At 45.1% G+C, this 25,168-nt stretch overlaps 1 protein-coding gene and 1 long non-coding RNA gene across 2 annotated transcripts in view; one reads left to right on the top strand and one right to left on the bottom strand.

The window, feature by feature from the left end:
* The window catches only part of ASIC2 (acid sensing ion channel subunit 2), a 1,206,384-nt gene that overhangs the window by 789,503 nt on the left and 391,713 nt on the right, over window positions 1-25,168 (top strand).
* Window positions 1,569-24,743, bottom strand: LOC104969069 (uncharacterized). The gene is made up of 4 exons (XR_813137.2): window positions 24,471-24,743; window positions 7,717-9,840; window positions 4,165-4,212; window positions 1,569-2,522 (listed from the first exon to the last, which is right to left on the bottom strand). It is a non-coding gene; the product is annotated as an uncharacterized lncRNA (long non-coding RNA).

Here is a 25,168-nt window from a genome sequence, read left to right on the forward strand (position 1 = left end):
TTTGTCTCACTGGAGCAGATCTTGGCGCGTGTGGGGGCACTCCACAGCAAGGGGCTGCTGCAGTGGCCTGGTTTGGAGAGATGCAAACCACCCTGGTGGTAAGCCATTTATCTGCAAGGGGTGGGGGCTGAGACTTTCAGAGGTCAAAGAGATTCCCAGGGCTGCCAGTGTGCCGAAGAGCAGCAATTATGAGGCCCTCGGGGAGGACCCCTTCACTCCTTCTTCATTGCAGACCCAAGTCCAGGCCTCTCACCATGCCAGGGTTCTTTGGAAGACGTGTGTGCCCTGGATAAGGGATCAAGGAGACAGCTCCACAGCCTGTGAGAGTGCTGTCCAAGGCCACAAAAGGATTGACCTGTGAAAAGCTGAAGAGCCAGTGATCACTTTCAAGTGTAAGATGCCTGCCAATCTGGGAACTTAAAATTGACAGCTTGGCCCAGACTCTGAGGGAAGAAGATAGGTTCTGGATGCAGAACCATCTGGAGGCAGATGGGACTCTGTACTGGCCAGCTCTGTGATGGTGGGTGGGTCACTTAACCTCCCCGAGCTTAATTTTGTCCTGTGTATTTTCTCCTGATCAAAAGATACCACTTGCGACCTTAGAGGTGGGCTACAGATAGCATGCATATAGGCTAACAATCTGTGGGATCTTAAAGAGTCAGACATGACTGAACAACTAACACTTTAGCTTTTCAGAGTGCCTACCGTACAGTAGGCACCTAACCAGTGTTGATAGCATCATAATCATTATCATATGTAAGATGAGAATCAATGTGACAAGTTCTTTTTTCTGTTTTTAAAAATATATTTCTTTTTGACTACACTGGGTCTTCCTTACTGCATGCAGGTTTTCTCTGGTTGCAATGAGCCAGGGCTACTCTCTGGTTACAGGGTGAGGGCTTCTCATCGCGGTGACTTCTCATCGCAGTGACTTCTCTTGTTGCAGAGCACTGGCTCTAGGGCATGTGGGCTAGTTGGGCTTAGTTGCCTCATAGCATGTGGAGTCTTCCTGGACCAGGGATCGAACTCGTGTCTCCTGTATTGGCTGTAAGATTCTTTAACCACTGGAACAACAGGGAGGTCCAGTGTGACCAATTTTTAACTAAGTTCTACTATGGACCTCCTCTGTGCAAGACACTCAGTTCCTACTATGTGCTGGACATCCAAGACAAATTTTGAGGACAGTGGAAAAGACAGATGTATCTTGAGACACTTGAACTTGGTTTGTTCTCTCTAAGCCCCACCTTCAGTTTACCAGCCACCAGGTCCCTTTCCCTTGTCTCTTCCTGGCTGCTACCACTCCCATTAGCTATGGCAAAATCCATAGGTAACTAATATCTGTGGCCACAGTTGACCAGCTTAAAAGCTGATGAGGGTCACTTTGATGATCTTAACAGTATGCCTGGGAAGAAAATAGAGCAAGTCCTATTGCCTGCATTTTATAGGATGCCTGAGAGGGGTATAAGGTGTAAGAGGGAGGGAAGTGTGCAAGGGTGTGAGGTCTGAAGTCTGTAACAGGAGCTCTGGATGGCGTTTCAGCATCCGTGGGAATTGTCACCCCCCTGACCAGGTCTCGGGTGCTAGGAGTCCTATTGAATCTGGGCATCTGGGAGACCAGTTGTGGATGAAGTGCTGAAACCAAATGGCTTTCTGATCGCTGACAACGTAAGGAAAGCATGTCTTTTTTTCTTCCTTTTAATTTATTTTTTGTTGAAGCATAGTTGATTTACAATGTCTTGTTAACTTCTGCTGCACAGCAAAGTGATTCAGTTATACATATATGTACATTATTTTTTCTTAATATTCTTTTTCATTATGGGTTACCATAAGATATTGAATTTAGTTTTCGTGCGTGCTTTACAGTAGGACCTTGTTGTTTATCCATTCTGTATATTAAAGTTTGCATCTGCTAACCCCAATCACCCATTCCATTCCTTCCCCAGCCCCGTCTCTCTTGGCAGCTACCAGTCTGTTCTCTACAGACATCTTTTCTTAATCCCTAGGGTATCTTATCCAGTTTCATGGCTTTAAATACCACCTGTGTACTCACAGTTCCCAAATTTATATCTTCAGCTTAGCTCTCCCCTGATCTCCAGGCTCCTAAATCCAACTGCCTATTCTGTATCTCCAGGCGGATATCTAACAGACATGGTAAACTCAATACATCCATAACCAATTCTTATCCTCAGGGCCCCAAACCACTTATCCTTCATTCTTGTCCATCTCAGTAAATTGTTACTTAACATTTTAGGTGATTCAGGTCTGAATTTTGGATTCAACTTCTGTTCTCTTTTCTCATACTTCGCATTTACTCCATTAGCAAATAGCGCTTCCCTCAAAAATGCTTCCTGAGTTTGATAGCTTCTCACTTCCTTCACTGCTTCTCTCAGGGTTCAGGCCACATGATCTCCCGTTCCACGACCTCAGTACCTCCTGAGTGCTCTTCCTGCTTTGTCTCTTATACACCCCCTAGAGTCCAGTCCTAATAACAGAGCGAGAAGGAGACTCACCTTGTTGTACACCTGAAAGAAACACAGCATTGTTAATCAACTATACTCCAATGCAAAATCCAAAGTAAAAAGTAAAATGAAAATAAAATACAAGCCATATTTTACAAGCCTGGCACTTAGTGGCTACAACCTTTTAACGGCTCCTTATCTCATCTGTAGTAAAAGATAAAAGCTTTGCGAAGCCCTTACATGGTCTGCCCTTGTTCCCACCTTGACCTCGTCCACTGCTCCTCTCTTCTTGCTCTCTCTGCTCCAGCCACATAGGCCAACTTATTCACTTTTTTTTTTAAGATTTTTTTTTAATGTGAACATTTTTAAAGTCTTTATTGAATTTGTTACAATACTGTTTCTGTCTTATGTTTTGGTTTTTTGGCTCCAAGACATGTGAGAGCTTAGCTCTCCAGCCAGGGATCAAACCCTCACCCCCTGCATTGGAAGACAAAGTCTTACCCTCTGGACCACCAGGAAAGCCCCTCAATTTACTCTTCTTTGGCCTGTTGGGCACAGTCCTGCCTCAGGGTCTTTGCCCGTGCTGTTTCCTCTGCTGGAAGATTCTTCCCTTGAAAAGCCACATGGCTCTCACCCTTTTTTCTTCCAGGTCTCTGCTCAAATGGCCCTTGTCAGTGGGGCCTTACCTGACCAACCTCGATAAAAGAGCAAACATCCCCACCACGGCAGTTTCTGCCCCTTCAGTTCAGTCACTCAGTCGTGTCCGACTCTTTGAGACCCCATGAATTGCAGCACGCCAGGCCTCCCTGTCCATCACCAACTCCCGGAGTTCACTCAGACTCATGTCCATCGAGTCAGTGATGCCATCCAACCATCTCATCCTCTCTTGTCCCCTTCTCCTCCTGCCCCCAATCCCTCCCAGCATCAGAGTCTTTTCCAATTGGTCAACTCTTCGTATGAGGTGGCCAAAGTATTGGAGTTTCAGCTTTAGCATCAGTCCTTCCAAAGAACACCAGGACTGATCTCCAGAGTTTAGGTTGGACTGGTTGGATCTCCTTGCAGTCCAAGGGACTCTCAAGAGTCTTCTCCAACACCACAGTTCAAAAGCATCAATTCTTTGGTGCTCAGCTTTCTTCACAGTCCAACTCTCACATCCATACATGACCACTGGAAAAACCATAGCCTTGACTAGACGGACCTTTGTTGGCAGAGTAATGTCTGCTTTTTAATATGCTGTCTAGGTTGATCATAACTTTCCTTCCAAGGAGTAAGCATCTTTTAATTTCATGGCTGCAATCACCATATGCAGTGATTTTGGAGCCCAAAAAATAAAGTCTGACACTATTTTCACTGTTTCCCCATCCATTTCCCATGAAGCTATGGGACCAGATGCCGTGATCTGTTTTCTGAGTGTTGAGCTTTAGCCTGCCTTATTTTTCAATACAGTATTTATCACTATCTGATATTCTATGTATTTACTTACCTGTTTCTTCATTATGTGTCTTCCTTCTGTAGAACATAAACTCCATTGTGACTGTTTTGGTCATTTTTTCATAGCTATAACCTCAATGGTACTCATGACATGAGAGACATTCAAAAATATCCTCTGCATAAATGTGAATGAATGAATGACCTAGGCTCACAACTGCCTAAGGAGCATCCAGATTTCTTAGAATACAGATTCTTTGGCCCAGTAGACACCTACCTGGTTGAGGCAAAATCTCCAAGCTTCTCTGGGCTTCAGTTTCCTCATCTGTAAAATAGAGGTAATTCCTTGTACCTGTCAGAGCTTTGATTCAAAGAAAAACTGCTCTGGGCCCTGTTAAGCATACAGAAGGTGCTTAACCATCAGGAGACTCTTCCTCTATCAACAGAAAATTGGCTCATGGTCCCCTGGAGCCCAAACAGGAAGGCTGGGACTAGGACTCTATTGTCTGGACTCTTAGTCTGTAGGTCTGCTCACAAACTCATGAGATTGCACGCTCACATCTGCATTTACTGCTGTGCTAAAAAGGGCCCTGTCACCATCCTCCTTCTTTTTCCCTAGCATCTGAAATGTTATCCCTCTACATTTCTGGCCAATTCTACCACACGACTTAGAGACCCCATTTCAAATCCGTGCCAGGTGGTGCTAGTGGCAAAGAGCCCACCTGCCAATGCAGGAGACATAAACGACACCAGTTCAATCTCTAGGTTGGGAAGATCCCCTGGAGGAGGGCTTGGCAACCCACTCCAGTATGAAATCCCATGGACAGAGGAGCCTGGCGGGCTACAGTCCATAGGGTTGCACAGAGTCAGGCATGACTGAAGTGACTTAGCACGCACGCATGCATGCATGCCTCAAGATCTAGGGACTTATGGTTCCTTTTCTCAGGTTCCCTTCTTGCCATGAACCAGACGTGCTCACAGTCAGTGCTGTTTAGCTCTGTCCTTAAAGCTTCAGAGCCACCCCCCTCCTGCTGATCCTGTGCCCCACTCCCATCCCATCCCTGCCCCAGGCACCAGAGCTCCAGGAGTACCGCTGGTGGAGACCCGCCCCAGGCCCTGTCCTGAATAAGACGTCAGGTTCAGAGACAAGTGCAGAGAGGGTAGAGGGCATGCTCCTACAATGGGCATGCCCACTGTGCTTCCACCAGTAACAGCAGCTGTCTACCTTCATTCCTCTTCAGTATCAGCATGACTTGTTGGCCACCTCCAGCATCCTGATCACACCGTACACTCAGCCCTGCTACAGTTCTCAAAAAGAAAAAAGGATACTCCAGGCAGGAAGTATTTGAGCTGGCTCAGTCCCTACCCCAGCCCATCTAGTTTGGCTTCAGGTGGCTCAGATGGTAAAGAATCTGCCTGCAATGCAGGAGACCCAGGTTCAATGCCTGGCTCAGGAAGAGCCCCTGGAGAAGGAAATGGCACCCCACTCCAGTATTCTTGCCTGGAGAATTCTATAGTCAAGAGGAGCCTGGAAGGCTACAGTCCATGGGGTCGCAAAGATCAGACATGACTGAGTGACTAACACTTTCACTTTTATTTTTCAAGAGGAGGCAGAGAGGGTTAGTGTGGGTTGCAGGAGACTTCTTTGCATGCATGTTTTGCCAGCTCCCATTTCTCCACTGTCTGGGACCTTCCAGGCTCCCAGGAATACGGCCGTCCTGTCTGCTGCCCTCACCTCCACCTGGGAGAACAGACACCTCCTCCCAGGCTCGCCCTCCTCCCCAGCACCTGCTCCCTGACCCTATGCAAATAAAACTGCAGCAGTGCTTTAGCATTCTCATTCCAATTTCCAATTCATTTCAGAGGCTCTGGAATTCATCTTCCCAAGGCCCTAAAGCACAATCTCTAAGGATTAGAGCCCCTCCAGACCTCATTCTCACAAAGAGGAGACACACGCTGCTTTGCAATTTGCTTTTCTCTACCTTTGATATTCACTCTCACCCCATCAACAGCAACTCCGAAGTGTATTTATAGTTGCCAAGCGCTTTTCACACACATCACTTCATTTGATTCCCTTCACTGGCCCTGAAGAACACGGGATGATGCCCATTTTAACAGGTGAAGAAACCGAAGCGCAGGGAGAGTAAATAACTCAGCCACGTCACACGGATGAGTAAGTGTCAGGGTCGAGATGTGGGAACCAAGTGTCAAGGAGGAAGGGAAGGATCTAATAAGATTCCCATCGGGCTTCACAAAGGCCAACTAATGTTTTTGTTGTATTTTTTCAGTCGTTTGCAGTGCTGTGCATGGTGTGGTCTCTTCCTGTGAAGCCTCTTACATTGACCAATGCTTGCTTTCTGTACACACACACACACACACACAGCCAAGAACTTGCCCAAGTATCAGACTCCTAAATAACAGAGCTAGGAGGTTCTCCAAGTCCTCTTTTCTACTCAGCCATGCAGTGCTCAGAAAAGGATCCCAGGGGAGATTCTGGGGATCAGTCAGTTCCTGAAGATGGATTTCCCAGCACTAATCATAGGATCTACTCTGTACTTTTTGAGCTTCCCTCCAGCTGGGAGGCATGGAATCTCTCACAGCCCTTCTTCCAACCTGCCTCTAGAGATGAGCTGGGGTCTTTGCCTTGCAATGCCCTGACTTGGCTTTACTTTTCCTTTTAACTTTTAAAAAATTTATTTTATTGAAGTTTAGTTGATTTACAATGCTGGGTTAATTTCCACCATACAATTCAGTAGTTGTATGCTACATATGTATTTAGTTATACATATGGGCTTCCCTGCTGGCTCAGATGGTAAAGAATCTGCCTACAATAATGGGAGACCCAGGTTTGATCCCTGAGTCAGGAAGATCCCCTGGAGAAGGGAATGGCTACCCACTCTAGTATTCTTGCCTGGAGAATTCTATGGACAGAGGAGTCTGGCAGGATACAGTCCGTGGGGTTGCAGAGTCAGATGTGATTGAGTGACTAACAAACACTTTGTTATACATACATACATATATGTATATATATAGTTTTCATTATGGTTTATAACAGGATATTTAATATAATTCTCTGTGTTATGCTTGTTGTTTATCCTTGTTGTTGTTTATCCATCCTATATATAATAGTTTACATCTGCTAATCCCAAACTCTCTCCCCATTCCTTCTTCCCCTTGGCAACCACAAGTCTGTTTTCCGTTTCTGTGCGTCTGTTTCTGTTTCATAGATAAGTTCATTTGCATCATGAACTTACGTGGTAAGTGATATTGTGTGGTATTTGTCTCTCTCCTTCTGATTTCCTTTGCTTAGTATGATCATCTCTAGATCCATCCATGTTGCTGCAAATTGCCCTGCCTTGGTTTTGATCGCTAAGAAGCCAGAGCTCCCCGCCCCTCCAGCCTCTGCCTGGCAGGAGAGCTGTCCTTAATGGAGGCCCTGCCCTGGCATTTCCATCTCCTCTTACACTGACTCTCTGTGGTCAGGATCCACACGTCCCAGGCTAATTGTCGGAAAGCAGAGTGTGGCTTGCATGCCTAGTGGCTCATTTTGCCAGTGCTGCCAGGCTGCCCCTCTGCGGGTTTTGTTCTTTGCCAGAAAAAGCAATTATGGAGCATTGTGGATGAGAGAACATGCTGAAATTCTGCTCGCTCCAGTCCAGGAGGGTGGTCCAGCCAGATGTGCCCACACTGTGGGCTTCCTCTTTTGTCCCCTGTAGGTTGCAGGGACTCAGCCTCACATCACCCGTCTCGAAGGTGAGTGTCCCGGGGGCGGGGGCGGGGGCGGGGGCGGGGGCGGGGGCGGGGGCGGGGGCGGGGGGTGCTGTCTCACCTTGATGATGTCATCAGCAGGGGCCGGAAATAGTTCTCATCAACATCACTGTGCCTTCTTTTCTGGTTCTGCATACCATCAGGACCTTGGTATTAGGAGTCTAGACCTTCTTGTGAGACAGCACTGCAGAAATCTCATTAATTCAGTCGGAGCGTAGCTCACGGGGTCAAAACTGAGGGGTTTGGTGGACAACCAGGTGCACTTTCATGATGCCCGAGTACCCCCATGTCCCTTCTACAGAATAAAATGTTCCCACGATGGATCATAGAAGAGACATAAAATCAGTAACAAGAACAATATCAGTAACTGTACTCTAGTGGAGAGAACATGGGTTTCAGTGCTGGGCAAATCTGAGCTGGAATGTCAACTCTACTCCTTATTAGCCATGTGATCTTGGGAGAGTTGCATGGCCCCACTGCCCTCTGTTTCCTCAGCTGTGGCATGGGGTGATGATCTCTACACTGCAGGGTTTTTATGAGGAATAAGTGCCATAAAGGAAGCGACATGTCCAGCACATGCTGAATGTTCAATTAAAGTGTCATCCTGTGCATGGTCATTCGATCCTCACAAGAGCCCAAGGAGGAGATAAGGCAGGCTGGAGTTTCTCCCATTTACAAAAGAGGAAGGCTCAAGGAGGTAAAGGGACTTGTCTGTGGTCACACAGAACAAGTAAGGGAAGCAAGAGGACTTGACATTGTCTAATTCCTGCCTCTGGATTCGTTCCAGTTATGTGACTCAGGCTCATCCATCATCTTCCCAAAGCATCCAGCTCATTCTCAGAGGGGATTCAGGTACCAGAGACATTCTCTGCTTTGAGCACTTCCCAGCCCTCCATGCCTCAGGTCCACCGCTCCTGGGGAAGTAGGGGCTTCTGTGGCAGGCCCTTGCCAACCCTTCTGGAAACCTTCTCGGCAATTTGGTATCTTTGGATGAAACACTTGCTGGCTTTTGATATGTTGGTTCCTCTGGGGAACCAAAGGAACATTTTGCATTTGTGTTTTACTCTCCACCAGGGATGGTGGTCTTCACTGAGAAGCAGACGGCCTTTATCATCTTCATGTCTGGTCCCCTTTCTCCCATTCTGAAGAAAAGTTAATGGAGCTGTGTCTAGATAGTTTAAGTCTAGGCGAGTGTTATCTGATGAGGTTCACCAGTGTTACACAAAGAATTATTGTAAGAAAGAATCCCCCAAATTCACACTGTCAAAGTCCTACTTTGATGGTACTTGGAGAAGGGGACTTTGTGGAGGGTTAGGTTTCAGTTCAATTCATTTCAGTTGCCCAGTTGTATCCGACTCTCTGTGACCCTATGGACTGCAGCACACCACGCTTCCTTCCCTGTCCATCACCAACTCCCGGAATTTACTCAAACTCATGTCCATCGAGTCAGTGAGGCCATCCAACCATCTCATCCTCTGTCATCCCCTTCTCCTCCTGCTTTCAATCTTTCCCAACATCAGGGTCTTTTCCAATAAATCGGTTCTTCACATCAGGTGGCCAAAGTATCAGTTTCAGCTTCAGCATTAGTCCTTCTAACGAATATTCAGGACTGATCTCCTTTAGGGTGGACTAGTTGGATCTCCTTGCAGTCCAAGGGACTCTCAACAGTCTTTTCTAACACCACAGTTCAAAAGCATCAATTCTTCAGCACTCAGCTTTCTTTATAGTCCAACTCTCACATCCATACATGACTACTGGAAAAACCATAGCCTTAACTAGACAGACATTTGTTGGCAAAGTAATGTCTCTGCTTTTTAATATGCTTTCTAGGTTGTCATAACTTTCCTTCCAAGGAGCAAGCGTCTTTTAATTTCATGGCTGCAATCACCATATGCGGTGATTTTGGAGCCCCAAAAAATAAAGTCTCTCACCGATTCCATTGTTTCCCCATCGATTTGCCATGAAGTGATGGGACCAGATGCCATGATCTTAGTTTTTGGAATGTAGAGTTTTAAGCCAACTTTTTCACTCTCCTCTTTCACTTTCATCAAGAGGCTCTTTAGTTCTTCTTCACTTTCTGCCATAAGGGTAGTGTCATCTGCATATCTGAGGTTATTGGTATTTCTCCTGGCAGCCTTGATTCCAGCTTGTGCTTCATCCAGCCTCGCATTTCACATGATGTATTCTGCATATAAGTTAAATAAGCATGGTGACAATATGCAGCCTTGATGTACTCCTTTCTGGATTAGGTTCAGATGAGGTCATTAGGATGGAATGTGTGTCGTTATAAGATAAGGATACCAGAGCCTGCTCTGTCTGCCTGATGAGGACACAGTGAGAAAGCGGCAGTCTATAAGACAGCAAGGAGGTTCTTACCAGAACATATGATTTTTGTTTTAGACTTTTAGTCCTCAGAACTGTGAAAAATGTTTTACTGTTGTTTAACCCAGGCATCCTATGGTGTTTTATTATGGCAACCCAAGCTGAGTAAGATAGAAATTGGCACCAAGAAGTGAGGTGCTGCTGTAACAGATATCTAAAAATATTGAAGTGGTTTTGGAACTGGGTAATGGTGTAGAGGTGGTGAGAGTTTTGAGGTACAGTCTCAAAAAAAAAAAAAAAAAAAAAAAGCCAAGATATTTACAAAGGGACATTTAAAGGTGATTTTGACAAAGACTTGGAAAGAAAAGAGGAGAGCTGGAGAGAAAAGCTCCAACTTCTTAGACAATACACAAATATTTATAAACAAAATACTGGTAGAAATATTGACAGTAGGCAGTAACAGGCCATTCTGGTGAGGAATGAAGAGCATGCTGTTGGACAATGGAGAGAAGGTGACAAAGAACTTGACTGAACTATGTTCATTTTCTAGTGTTTTATGGAAGAATTTGTGAGCTATGAAATTGGATAATTAGCTGAGGAGATTTCTAAGCAGAATATTGAAGGAGTGGCTTGGTTCCTCCTTAGTGTTTATAGTACAATGTGAAAAGAGAGAAACCAATTAAAGGAGGAACTGTTAAAAAATAAAAAGAACCAGGAGTTAAAGAGTTGAAAAATTCTCAGCCTATCCATATGGGAAAAAAATAAGAAAATGTGTTCAGAAGAGAGTAGTAAGGGTGTGCTCAACAGACATTTGATGATACAATTACTATGGATGTCAACCAAGAACTTAACCAGCCCAGCAAAAACACTGCCAGGTTGCCCTAAAGGGTTGGAAATGAGAAGAAATGAAGGAAGGTTGTCTGACTTCTTAGCTCTTACAGGACTGAACCACAGAGCCATTTGGCAGCAAATTGTGTATTATTCTTTAAGATAATGGAAGAATGACTTCAAAGACCATTCAGAGATCATCAGGGCTGCCTCCTCTGTCTCAAGTTGGGGGCAAAGGGAATAGAGGGAGGGCACTGCGTTGCTTTCAGTAGGCCGGATTGGCTGCCCAGGGCCTTAAAAGAAGGGTCCCTATCCTTGAGTCTTGGTGTGTAATCCCAGCCTGGTAGAGCCACAGGGGTTGAACCACCATTTCAGTGGGTCTAGAAAGCAGGACCACTGCCCTATTAAGTCTGGAAGGCAGCACATTGAACCAGAGGGCTTTATTCTCAAGGCTTAAGATCAATGGTATTCACCTTGCTATGTTCTTAACTTGCTTTGACTTAGCACCCTTTTCTTCTTTCTGATTTCTCCCTTTTGGAACAGGAATGTCTATGCTATGCCCGCCCACCATTGTCTTTTGAAAACACATAACTTATCGAATTTCACATATTCATAGCTGGGGAGGAATTTTGCCTCAGGATGAAAAGTGCATTTAGATGATCTTTAGATAAGACTTTAGAGTTGATTCAGAACGGGTTAAGACTTTGGGGAGCTATTAGGATGGATGAGTATATTTTGTACAAGAGAAGAGCATGAGTTTTGGGAAGTCAGAGGCCAAATGTTATGGACTGAATATGTTCCCCCAAAATTCATGTACTCTAACCCCCGAGGTGTTTGGAGGTGGGGCCCTTGGGAAGGGTATTAGGTTTAGACAAGGTCGTGGGTGTGGAACCACCATGGTGAGATTGAAGTGAAGTGAAGTGAAGTCGCTCAGTCGTGTCCGACTCTTTGCGACCCCATGGACTGTAGCCTACCAGGCTCCTCCGTCCATGGGATTTTCCGGGAAAGAGAACTAGAGTGGGTTGCCATTTCCTTCTCCAGGAGATCTTCCTGACCCAGGGATTGAACCCAGGTCTTCCACATTGTAGGCAGACGCTTTATTGTCTGAGCCACCAGGGAAGACCTATGACCTATGAGCCACCAGGGAACCACCATGATGAGATTAGTGTCCTCATAAGAAGAGGAAGAGATTAGAACTCATTCTTTCTCCATGATATAAGGACACAGCAAGAAGGCAGGTGTCTGCAAACAAGGAAGAGAGCTCTCATCAGATACCAAACATGCTAGCATATTGATCTTAGACTTCACAGCATCCAGATAAATAATTGTTTCTTATTTACATAGACCACCCAGTCTATGATGTTTTATTATCAGCCTGAGCTCTAAGAGGGCAAGAAATGATATTGTCTTCCCATACTTTCCATAAGATTAGAGATACCAAGGGAACATTTCATGCAAAGATTGGCACAGTAAAGGACAGAAATGGTATGGACCTAAGAGAAGCAGAAGATATTAGGTGGCAGGAATACACAGAAGAACTGTACAAAAAAGATCCTCATGACCCAGGTAACCATGATGATGTGATCACTGACCTAGAGCTAGACATCCTGAAATGCAAAGTCCAGTGGGCCTTAGGAAACATCACTATGAACAACACTAGTGGAGGTGATGGAATTCCAGTTGAGCTATTTCAAATCCTGAAAGATGATGCTGTGCAAGTGCTGCACTCAATATGCCAGCAAATTTGGAAAACTCAGCAGTGGCCACAGGACTGGAAAAGGTCAGTTTTCATTCCAATCCCAAAGAAAGGCAATGCCAAAGAATGCTCAAACTACCGCACAATTGCACTCATCTCACACACAAGCAAAGTAATACTCAAAATTCTCCAAGCCAGTCTTCAACGGTACATGAACCATGAACTTCCAGATGTTCAAGCTGGATTTAGAAAAGGCAGAGGAACCAGAGATCCAATCACCAACATCCATTGGTTAATAAAAAAAAAAAAAAGAGAGTTCCAGAAAAACATCTCCTTCTGCTTTACTGACTACATCAAAACCTAGTACTGTGTGGATCACAACAAACTGGAAAATTCTTAAAGAGATGGGAATACCAGACCACCTGACCTGCCTCCTGAGAAAGCTGTATTCAGGTCAAGAAGCAACAGTTAGAACTGGGCATGGAACAACACACTGGTTCAAAATCAGGACAGGAGTACGTCAAAGCTGTATATTGTCACCCTGCTTATTTAACTTATATGCAGAGTACATCATGTGAAATGCCGGGCTGGATGAAGCACAAGCTGGAATCAAGATTGTTGGGAGGAATATCAATAAGCTCAGATATGCACATGACACCACCCTTATGGCAGAAAGTGAAGGGGAACTAAAGAGCCTCTTGATGAAAGAGGAGAGTGAAAAAGTTGGCTTAAAATTCCACATTCAGAAAACTAAGATCATGGCATCCTGTCCCATCACTTCATGGCAAATAGGTGAGGAAACAATGAAAACAGTGGCTAACTTTATTTGGAGGGGCTCCAAAATCAGTACAGATGGTGACTGCAGCCATGAAATTAAAAGACGTTTGCTCCTTGAAAGAAAAGCTATGACCAATGTAGACAGCATATTAAAAAGCAGAGATGTTACTTTGCCAACAAAGGTCCATCTAGTCAAGGCTATGGTTTTTCCAGTAGTCATGTATGGATGTGAGAGTTGGACTATAAAGGAAGCTGAGCACTGAAGAATTGATGCTTTTGAACTGTGGTGTTGGAGAAGACTCTTGAGAGTCCCTTGGACTACAAGGAGATCCAACCAGTCCATTCTAGAGGAAATCAGCCCTGAATATTCATTGGATACTCCAATACTTTGGCCACCTGATGCAAAGAACTGACTCCCTGGAAAAGACCCTGATACTGGGGAAAAAATGAAGGCAGGAGGAGAAGGGGACGACAGAGGATGAGATGGTTGGATGGCCTCACTGACTCGATGGACGTGAGTTTGAGTAAGCTCCGGGAGTTGATGATGGACAGGGAAGCCTGGTGTGCTGCAGTCCGTGGGGTCACAAAGAGTCAGACACAACTGAGCGACTGAACTGATACCGATACACTATCCAGTGCCCGGTAATCAGACTGCAACCCAAGACCTCCTGTGGAAAGTTTGTGCCATGGCAGAGGATCCTGAGCTAAGACCAAGGAAAGAGAGGGCAGAGGAAGAAAGCAGGCAAAGCACAAGCAGAAGCTATCATCAGTGAGGAAAAGTAAAGATGGTGGCCAAAAAAAGCAACATCCAAATAAAGGGGCATAATGAAGTCTTCAATGGGGGAGGAATCAAGAGATGTAAGGTGCAAAGGGTCAGTTGCAAGGTGAAAAGTAGACAGTGATGGAGTTTAGGACAAACAGCACAGCAGCAAGGCAGTGGAAAGCTCTCTCTTTGTTTATGCTGAATATCTAACGCTGCATGACAAAGTGCCCAAAAATCTAATGGTCGTAAAACAACCCCTTATTATGCTTTTGGATCTGAGGGTTTGGAATTCAAACAGGGCACAGCAAGAACAGGCTTCTCTCTGATCCTTGATGTCTGGGTCATCAGTTAGAAGCCTCCAGGACTTCAGAATCATCTGAAGATTTATTCACTGTGGTTGATGCTGGGAATACTCAACAGCTGTCAGCTCGGGCTCTGTGGGCAGCTCTTTCTGTTTCCATGTGGCTTCTTTGTCTTGTCTCTCCAACTTGGCAGCTTTAGAGTAGCCAGCTCCAAAGTCCATATTGACACCAGGTGGAAAACCGTATCACTTTTTATGACCTAGGCTCAAAAATCTTGCAATGTTCTACCACCATGTCCTACTAATCGAGGCAGTTACAAAGGTCCACCAGGTTCAAGTAGAGGAAACAAAGATTCCACACCCTGATGGAGGAGAGTCTATGCCACACTGTAAGAAGAGTATCTGCAATAGCACACATAGCCCAGAGGGGATCTCAGAGAATATAATCAGCCACCTTTCTCAGCATTCCTTCTCATGCTGCAATGGTCAGTTTGGGTGGAAGCCTAAAAGCACAGACACTGAGTGTCCCTTGAAAAGACAGAGTTAGAGAAGATAACATCCAAGACTTAGATGAAGTGGGTACTAGCATATTCCTTTAGAGAAAAATGAGGCAATTTCTGGGACCCTAACTGTAATGGACAGGAGTTCTGCACTCTTCTATCTCAGCTATATTATTGTTTTGTGTTTGGTTGTTGTTAGCGGTACTAACAGTACTAACAGTCTCATCTTAGTCAGTTCCCCTTCATTTTTGGTAAAGATCTTTCTGAAAACTGAGCCCATGTCAATGATGCCGAGAAACCCCCAAAGAAGGCTCTGATTTGACTCACAGTTGAGTCAGAGACAAGGAGGAGCAGGGCCCCCTGACGACAGGCATGAATGAGAGCAGGTATCAGCATGAACCCCCCTGTGCCTGCATGTGCGTGCTAAGTCACTCCAGCTGTGTCTGACTCTTGCAACCCCATGGACTATAGTCCACCAGGCTCCTCTTCTCCATGGGATTTCCCAGGCAAGAATACTGAAGTGGGTTCCCATGCCTCCTCCAGGGGATCTTTCCAACCCAAGGATGGAACCCGCATCTCCTGCATTGCAGGCTGCAAACGCAGGGCCGCCAAGGTGCAGTTGTTGCTCCTCCCGTGAACTCTCTCTGGAGAGCTTGTCCCAGCTCAGCCCTGGAGCATGTTGTGTTTTGCTTCAGTTAGATTCTTTTACAGAGCAGACAGTGGAAAGATCAAAGTGGGAGAACCTCAAGGGGGAATAGAAATGCCAGAGGGAAAGTGCCACTGGCACTTATCTTCTTCATACCAGCATATTTCTCGAGGGGCTTTGTAGAGTTTATCCTGTTTATTATGCATTTTCACCCTCTGTGCACCTTCCCCTCCCTGCCCTTCACACCTGCCTTTGAGCCTTTGGCATCCTCACTGCTTAACAGAACTCTGAAAGAATGTATCTCCTAATGAGTAGAGTTCCCTGAAAGAAATGCCAGCATGGAAGAACACACAGACTCCCAACAAAACAAAACGTCTCTCTTCACATGCCATTACCATGTAAAGATGCTAAATCAGAAGGACCTGGGGGAGACCCTATGGCCACCTGAGTTTATACACATCGTTTGCTAAATTGTGTAAGAACAGGGAATGCTTAGTCCATAAAACACTGAAAGTGAACACATTTGCCACCCACAGCATTTCCCATTCAACTAAGAGTACGCTAATTGCAAGCATTTCTCATTACTATTCATTAATGGAGTATACAAGGTTCTCAAGGACTCATGGACCAATTGCATACTTGTCCTGTGCTGATATAAATACTATAGTTAGACCTTGAAAGTTACATTCCATTTTTTTATTTGTCATCCATTTATTCACTCAAAAATATTTTCATTGATTATTGCACTGAAGATGAACAAGTAAGAGTTCGTGCCCTCAAGGAACTCATGTTCCTAATGAAAGCAATGAAATAAGAGACATTTTAATGGATGTTACCAGGGAGAACACTGGGAGCTATCAGAGCATATGATAGGTTCCCCAATCTAGATTTGAGGGAGGAAGAATCAAAGACTTCTTCCTAGAGATGATGCCCGAGTTTTGAGTCATGAATAAGGGTTGACTTGGAGAACAGAGAAAAAGGGAGGGGAGCACATGTCCAGGTATCAAGGCATGGGAGAGTATAGTGCCTCCAGGAAACTGAGAGCTTAGAGTCTATAAAGAAAGGGATAATGATGAGCCTTGAATGCTGTACTGAAGAGTTTTATCTTTCTCCAGAATTCTATTGGGTTTCCCAGGTGGCTCAGTGGTAAAGAATCCTCCCACCTTCCTGTAAGGAAGATCTCCTGGAGTAGGAAATGGCAACCCACTCCAGTATTCTTGCCTAGACTATTCCATGGACAGAGGAGCCTGTTGGGTTACAGTTCATGGGGTTGCAAAAGAGTCAGGCACAACTGAGCAACTGAACGTGCATGCTCCAGAATTCTGTAGTCATGAAACTAGCTTAAAACTTTGAATTTTATCCAGATAGTCAGTGAGTTGACAGTCGCTAAGATAACTTCTATGAGTAAATGATGAAGCTGTTCAAGTCAAGAGCAGTGCTCAAGTCAAGTCAATGTTGGCCTTTGACAGCCCTCGTACCATCATAGGAGGGTTGGTGAGCAAGAAGCCAACATTATCTGCTCTTGGATCAGCCTTGCCAACCTAGTAATTGACACTGACCTCTGGCCCCACCTGCCTGCTCCAACCTGCCTTAGATAACCAACATGAACTTGACCTGTGATCTCTCTATGTTCTCCTTCCTGCTCAGCTGGACAGTTGTTTGGGGCCCCTGTAGTTGAGACCTACCATGTCACTGCCCTTGTTCCCAAGATTCAGCCACAAATAAACTTTAAATCAAGAGTATTTAGGGGGACTTCCTTGGTAGTCCAGTGATTAAGAATCTGCTTTGCCAATGCAGGGGACATGGGTTCGGTCCCTAGTCCAGGACGATTCCATATGCCTCAGGGCAACTAAGCCCATGTGCCACAACTACTGAGCCCATGTGCCCTGGAGCCCATGCGCCACAACAAAAGAAGCCACTGCAATGAGAAGCTCACACACCACAACTAAATAAATGCCCCCACTTGCCAAAACTAGAGAAAGCCCATGCACAGCATCAAAGACCCAGCACAGCTATTTTCTTTTAAGAGTATTTTTTCTCCTTCCCCGTGACTTACTATATTTGCTATGTGTTGACTGCTGACTGGATATCTTGGAATTACTGGAAATTAAAGATAAAAGACACTTTAGGGATCACTATACCCAAACCTCTCATTGTAGCTAACACCAAGGAGGAGGAATGACTTCTCCAGGAATAAGAATTCATTTGAGGGTGTTCTGACTCTCAGACCCATGAGCCTCTTCGGGATGGCCTCCTGATAAAAGGAACAGACAGGCTGGTAAACACAATGAGTAACTGACACTCACAACTTGAGCTTGAAAAATCTTTTTAAACAGCTCCCCAGATTTATTCATTCATTCAGCAAACCCTACCTGAGTACCTGCTCAGGGTTAGGTGAGGGAACCAATGGAAAACAAGACCTCATTCTCACCCTAAAAGCCTATATCCTGGTGCGAGAGGAGGATAACAAACAATAATTATGCGGTATGAAAAAAGCTCCCATAGACAGAAGCTCTAAGTGCTGAGGTGACCTTGGAGTGGCAGGGACATACCCACCCTGGCTCTTGAAGAATGAGGGGAATTAGGGTAAGTGGGGTGAGCAAAAGTGGAGGGATCCATGTATACAAAGTTGGAGATATCCAAGCGTGTTCTAGAAACATCATGGTCACAAGGAAGCAGAGGGGTGATGACAAAGGTTGCTGGTATGATGCTGCTTAGAGGAAAGGGGAAGAGGATGCTCAGAGGGAAGGAGAATGGCTGGCCAGATGTGGGTCCTAGGAAGATAAGTCGAGAGGTTTGTCTGTGTGGGTGGATGGGGGGGCGGTTGGGCTGGAACCAGAATAACCAGTGGGAGGCGTTTGTCTATGTTTAGCCACTATAAGGAGGGAGTCTTTATAGCTAAGATGTTGATAACCTTCTGCAAACTGACATTACTTCTGTACTAACACCAAGAAAAATTAATGAGATCATAGGATTTGATCTGGGAGTCTAATTCTGACCCATTTTTGAGTCATCAAGAAGCTTATGTTGGAACTTCCCTGGTGATTCTGCACTGCCAATGCAGGGAGCATGGATTCAATATCTGGTCTGAGAACTAAGATTCCACATGCCGTGCAGCACAGCCAAAAGATTAAAAGAAAAATATAGCAGGTTATGTCATTTCTGTAAACAAAGGAGAGAATTATAAATTGTGAATTTGAATCCCTCATTTATCAGAATGGTAAATTGATTCCAGAGAGAAGTGACTTGGCCAAAATTACCCAGTTATTAGGCAGTCTCTAAAGAGCCCTTCTGACATGCATCAGAGAAGCAATATCAGATCAGATCAGTCGCTCAGTCGTGTCCGACTCTTTGCGACCCCATGAATCGCAGCATGCCAGGCCTCCCTGTCCATCACCAACTCCCGGAGTTCACTCAGACTCATGTCCATCGAGTCAGTGATGCCATCCAGCCATCTCATCCTCTGTCGTCCCCTTCTCCTCCTGCCCCCAATCCCTCCCAGCATCAGAGTCTTTTCCAATGAGTCAACTCTTCGCATGAGGTGGCCAAAGTATTGGAGTTTCAGCTTTAGCATCATTTCCTTCCAAAGAAATCCCAGGGCTGATCTCCTTCAGAATGGACTGGTTGGATCTCCTTGCAGTCCAAGGGACTCTCAAGAGTCTTCTCCAACACCACAGTTCAAAAGCATCAATTCTTCGGTGCTCAGCTTTCTTCACGGTCCAACTCTCACATCCATACATGACCACAGGAAAAACCATAGCCTTGACTAGATGAACCTTTGTTGGCAAAGTAATGTCTCTGCTTTTGAATATGCTATCTAGGTTGGTCATAACTTTCCTTCCAAGGAGTCACCATCTGCAGTGATTTTGGAGCCCAGAAAAGTAAAGTCTGACACAGAAAAAGCACTGAACTGTTCCAGTTATGGTCCTTCCTCATTCTTTTGGACTGAATATTTGTGTCCCACACTCCAGTTAGGGTTGAAGCCCCAACTCCCAGTGGGGTGGTATTTGGAGATGGGACCTTTGGCAGGTAATTTGGGTTAGATGAGGTCATGAGGGTGAGGTCCTCATGATGGGATTAGTGCCCTTGTATTATATGAAGAGACATGGGGGAGTCTACTGCCTCTGCATGTCCATGCACTCAGGAGAGGCCATGTGAGGACACAGAGAGAAGGCGGCCAGCTTCTGCAAGCAGGAAGAGAGCCCCGTCAGAATCGAATCTGCCAGGACCTTGATCTTGGAATTCCCAGACTCCAAAAGTGTAAGAACAAATTTAGTTGTTTAAGCCACCCAACCTCTAGCATTTTGTTAGGGCAGCCCACACAGACTAAGACACTCATGTTTATAGTGTGTTTTTCAACAAGTCATTGGCCTTCTCTGGGCTTCACTTTCCCTACATATCAAATGAAAGTCTTGTACCAAAAAAGATCACTGCAACTCTTCCCAGCTCTAAGATGTGACATGACAACTATCCAGTGAGGAAAGAGGCTGAAAAACCTAAGCAGCTTCCCAGACTGTCTCTGGCCACTCCCTAGGGGAGTTTGATGGCAGGTGGTACCCAAAGCCCAGGGGGCGCCCCAGGAGAGGGAGAGAAGGGACAAAGTGGCATTCGCATTCCCGCAATGTGTACCTGGAAGCTCTGAGTCCCAGGTGGGAAGCAAACAAGCAAACTCTCTGACGTGTGTGAAGCCAGAGATCACCTTGCATAGCAGCAGCCACTGCTCTCCTGTTGCCATGGCAACCCTTCTCTGGATTCTTCTCATTTCCCAATGCTCAGCCCGGGAGCAGGGTCCAACTGCCCTACAAGTGGAGACCAGACAGACCCTGGATGGAGGGGCGGGTAAGGGGACACACTGGGGCCTTGGTGGTTCATAGTAAGCCCTCACAGCTTGGGACGCAGGGCTGGGGTATTGAATCAGGTGTGTCTAGCTGCTGCCATCCTTCCTCTACAAACACTGCCTCCCAGCACAGCTTGACAAGGGGTAGGGAGCAAAAAGGAGGATTTTCCAGATTATAAGTCACCTCGTTTTTACTTTGAGCACTTATTTATGGAAGCCAGTGGAAAGGTCACTGCCTTTGACTCCACAGTGAACTTGTGTGTGGCCTTGGACAGGCCACTTCATCTTTTTAGGCTGTGCTTTCCTTAAGCATAAAACAAGCATCACAATTCAGGAGCCCGGATGCAGGCTCTCTCCTGCCCCTCCTCCTACCTGAGGCTCTGTGAGTGAGTCCCTTGAGATATTTGAAGGGTCTCTGCTTGGGAAATGACAAAGTCTCTTGAAATGAAAAGGTTAACCAGTGATCCTTCCCTTCTTCCCCATCATTACTGGTACACTTAAGAGCTGATTCTCTGAGCATTTCTTCCTTTATAGGGAAAAATGCTTTAGGGGCCAATATGTTAGGCAACTGCCCATTTTAAATCAAGAGGAAATGAAAGCAAAGCCTCTCTGAAATCATCAAAGTCATTAGGGGAATAGGATTTTTCTTGTCAGACTTCAATTTACACACAGATAGAGTTTTAGGAAGACATCTATTTGGGTAAGGTAGGCATTTCCTACACTAATAGGTCACCTCCCTTGGGAGAGTATCAAGCCACTTCCTCCCTCCTACCTGCCTCCCTAATTTATTCAGTAGACTCTCAGATAGTCTCAACTCTGGTGACTGTTATTCAAATGAATTTAGGGGGTGCCTCCTCTGTGTCAGGCACCATAGATGCTAGGGATGCAGTGATAAAAGGCAAGGTCCCTGTCCAGGAGGAGGCTTCCCTAGTAGCTCAGAAGGTAAACAATCTCCTTCTATATAGGAGACCCAGATTTGATCCCTGGGTTGGGAAGATCCCCTGGAAGAAGAGAATGGCAACCCATTCCAGTATTCTTCCTTAAAGAATCCCATGGATAGAGGAGCCTGGAGAGCTACAGTCAATGGGATTGCAAAGAGTCAGACACAACTGAGCAACCTAACGCTTCTTCTGTCCAGGAGGAGCCCAAAGATCCAGTGGAGACAGACACAGAAGTAGGGCCCTCCTGTCTGTCATCTTTTCCGTCTTCCAACGGCCCTGTGAGAAGTGTTACCACTGTCATTTCAGCGAACTCAAATGGACTGGAGTGGGTGAATTTAATTCAGATGACCATTATATCTACTACTGCGGGCAGGAATCCCTTAGAAGAAATGGAGTAGCCATGATGGTCAACAAAAGAGTCCGAAATATAGTACTTGGAAGCAATCTCAAAAACGACAGAATGATCTCTGTTCATTTCCAAGGCAAACCATTCAATATCACAGTAATCCAAGTCTATGCCCTGACCAGTAATGCTGAAGAAACTGAAGTTGAATGGTTCTATGAAGATCCACAAAACATTTTAGAACTAACACCCCAAAAAGATGTCCTTTTCATTATAGGGATGAAATGCAAAAGTATGAAGTCAAGAAACCTGGAGTAACCGGCAAATTTGGCCTTGGAGTACAGAATGAAGCAGGGCAAAGGCTAATAGACTTTTGCCAAAATAACGCACTGGTCATAGCAAACACCTTCTTCCAACAACACAAGAGAAGACTCTACACATGGACATCACCAGATGGCCAACACCAAAATCAGATTGATTATATTCTTTGCAGCCAAAGATGGAGAAGCTCTATACAGTCAGCAAAAACAAGACCAGGAGCTGACTGTGGCTCAGATCATGAAGTCCTTATTGCCAAATTCAGACTTAAATTGAAGAAAGTGGGGTAAACCACTAGACCATTCAGGTATGACCTAAATCAAATCCCTAACGATTATACAGTGGAAGTGAGAAATTGATTTAAGGGACTAAATCTGATAGACAGAGTGCCTGATGAACTATGGACGGTTCATGATATTGTACAGGAGACAGAGATCAAGACCATCCCCAAGAAAAAGAAATGGAACAAAGCAAAATGGCTGTCTGAGGAGGCCTTACAAATAGCTGTGAAAAGAAGAGAAGTAAAAAGCAAAGGAGAAAAGGAAAGATATACCCATCTGAATGCAGAGTTCCAAAGAATAGCAAGGAGAGATAAGAAAGCCTTCCTCAGTGATCAGTGCAAAGGTATAGAGGAAAATAATAGAATGGGAAAGACTAGAGATCTCTTCAAGAAAATTAAAGATACCAAGGGAACATTTCATGCAAAGATGGGCTCAATAAAGGACAGAAATGGTGGGGACCTAACAGAAGCAGAAGATATTAAGAGGTGGCAAGAACACACAGAAGAACTGTACAAAAAAGATCTTCACAACCCAGATAATCATGATGGTTTGATCACTCACCTAGAGCCAGACATTCTGGAATGTGAAGTCAAATGGGCCTTAGGAAGCATCATTACAAGCAAAGCTAGTGGAGGTGATGGAATTCCAGTTGAGCTATTTCAAATCCTGAAAGATGATGCTGTGCAAGTGCTGCACTCAATATGCCAGCAAATTTGGAAAATTCAGCAGTGGCCACAGGACTGGAAAAGGTCAGTTTTCATTCCAATCCCAAAGAAAGGCAATGCCAAATAATGCTCAAACTACCTCACAATTGCACTGATCTCTCACACTAGCAAAGTAATGCTCAAAATTCTCCAAGCCAGGCTTCCTTTTCTAAAAGGCAGAGGAACCAGAGATCAAATTGCCAACATCCGCTGGATCATTGAAAAAGCAAGAGAGTTCCAGAAAAAGATCTATGTCTGCATTATTAACTATGCCAAAGACTTTGACTGTGCAGATCACAATAGACTTCGAAAAATTCTGAAAGAGACGGGAATACCAGACTACCTGATCTGTCTCTTGAGAAACCTGTATGCAGGTCAGGAAGCAACAGTTAGAACTGGACATGGAAAAACAGACTGGTTCCAAATAGGAAAAGGAGTATGTCAAGGCTGTATATTGTCAGCCTGCTTATTTAACTTCTATGCAGAGTACATCATGAGAAACACTGGGCTGGAGGAAGCACAAGCAGGAATCAAGATTGCCCGGAGAAATATCAATAACCTCAGATATGCAGATGACACCACCCTTATGGCAGAAAGTGAAGAACTAAAGAGCCTCTTGATGAAAGTGAAAGAGGAAAGTGAAAATGTTGGCTTAAACCTCAACATTCAGAAAACTAAGATCATGGCATCTGGTCCCATCATTTCATGGCAAATAGATGGGGAAACAATGGAAACAGTGACAGACTTTACTTTATTGGGCTTCAAAATTCCTGCAGATGTTGACTGCAGCCATGAAATTAAAAGACACTTGCTCCTTGGAAGAAAAGCTATGACCAACCTAGACCACATATTCAAAAGCAGAGGTATTACCTTGTCAACATAGGTCCATTTAGTCAAGGCTATGGTTTTTCCAGTGGTCATATATGGATGTGAGAGTTGGACCATAAAGAAAGCTGAAGGCCGAAGCATTGATGGTTTTGAACTGTGGTGTTTGAGAAGACTCTTGAGAGTCCCTTGGACTACAAGGAGATCCAACCAGTCCATCCTAAAGGAGACCAGCCCTGAATATTCATTGGAAGGACTGATGCTGAAGCTGAAACTCCAATTCTTTGGCCTCCTGATGCGAAGAACTGACTCATTGGGAAAGACCCTGATGCTGGGAAAGATTGAAGGCAGGAGGAGAAGGGGATGACAGAAGATGAGATGGTTGGATGGCCTCACTGACTTAATGGACATGAGTTTGAGCAAGCTCCAGGAGTTGGTGACAGACAGGGAGGCCTGGCATGCTGCAGTCCATAGGGTCTCAGAGTCGGACACGACTGAGCGACTGAACTGAACTGAGACACCCTTTCAGCTTCTGCCTTGTTTTCCTCTCCATGTGACTGCTTTCTTGCTCATCCACAGCTCCCATCACCTCTATCTTTAATTGCAGGTCCCTAGGCCACTAGCACTTTTACAGATAGGCCCAAAAGGAGATCAAAAATCTTTATCATTTCATGCAAAACTTCAATCAAATGGTTAAATGTTCATTTTGAGAGGAGAGAGGTGGATTACTCACCGGTTTCTCCAAGGTGTGCAGAGGCTGTACTACCGAGTCCAAGCTCACACAACAGGCCAATGAATCCAAGAGACACATGTTGAGGCAAGGAATACAAATTTGTCTGGGTTTGGAACCCAGGTTCTTTTACAGAACCAGGGAGAGAGGCAATGCAGAACTAAAGTCAAAAGGCAGAACAGAGAGGGAGAGGCAATGGGGAAGTAAAGTAAAAAGGTCTTCAGTCTGGCAACACTTCTCCAGGAAGGGTCAGCCTTTGAAAGGGGTGTGTTAATCTCCTTTATTCAAAGGTGGGCAAGGTCAGATTATCTCTCTCAGAGCTGAACAAAGACACTTTAGTTTACAGTCAGGCAGAGGGACAGAGTCCTTTGAAGCAAGCCATTATGGATCATTATAATAACAAAAGCGATGAAAAACAAGCCAAGCAGTTTCCAACTTGGAGTCAGAACTGGCTTCTTTGCAACACAGAAAAGGTTGAAAACCTACTAGGCTTGTTCTCCATGGTAGCTGTTCCTGTTTCCTCTGGCTCCCTTCACAGAGCCTGGCACTCAGCCTATGCGGAGGAAAAACAAGTGGATGAAAAGGTCACCACTCCTAACTAGTTGTACTTTGTGTTTTTTCAGTTGCTAAGTCATGTCCAACTCTTTTGCAACCTCATGGACTGTAGCCTGCCAGGCTCCTCTGTCAGTGAGATTTCCCAG

Source organism: Bos taurus, chromosome 19 (assembly GCF_002263795.3).
Source record: "Bos taurus isolate L1 Dominette 01449 registration number 42190680 breed Hereford chromosome 19, ARS-UCD2.0, whole genome shotgun sequence".
In the NCBI taxonomy this organism is placed as follows: Eukaryota; Metazoa; Chordata; class Mammalia; order Artiodactyla; family Bovidae; genus Bos; species Bos taurus.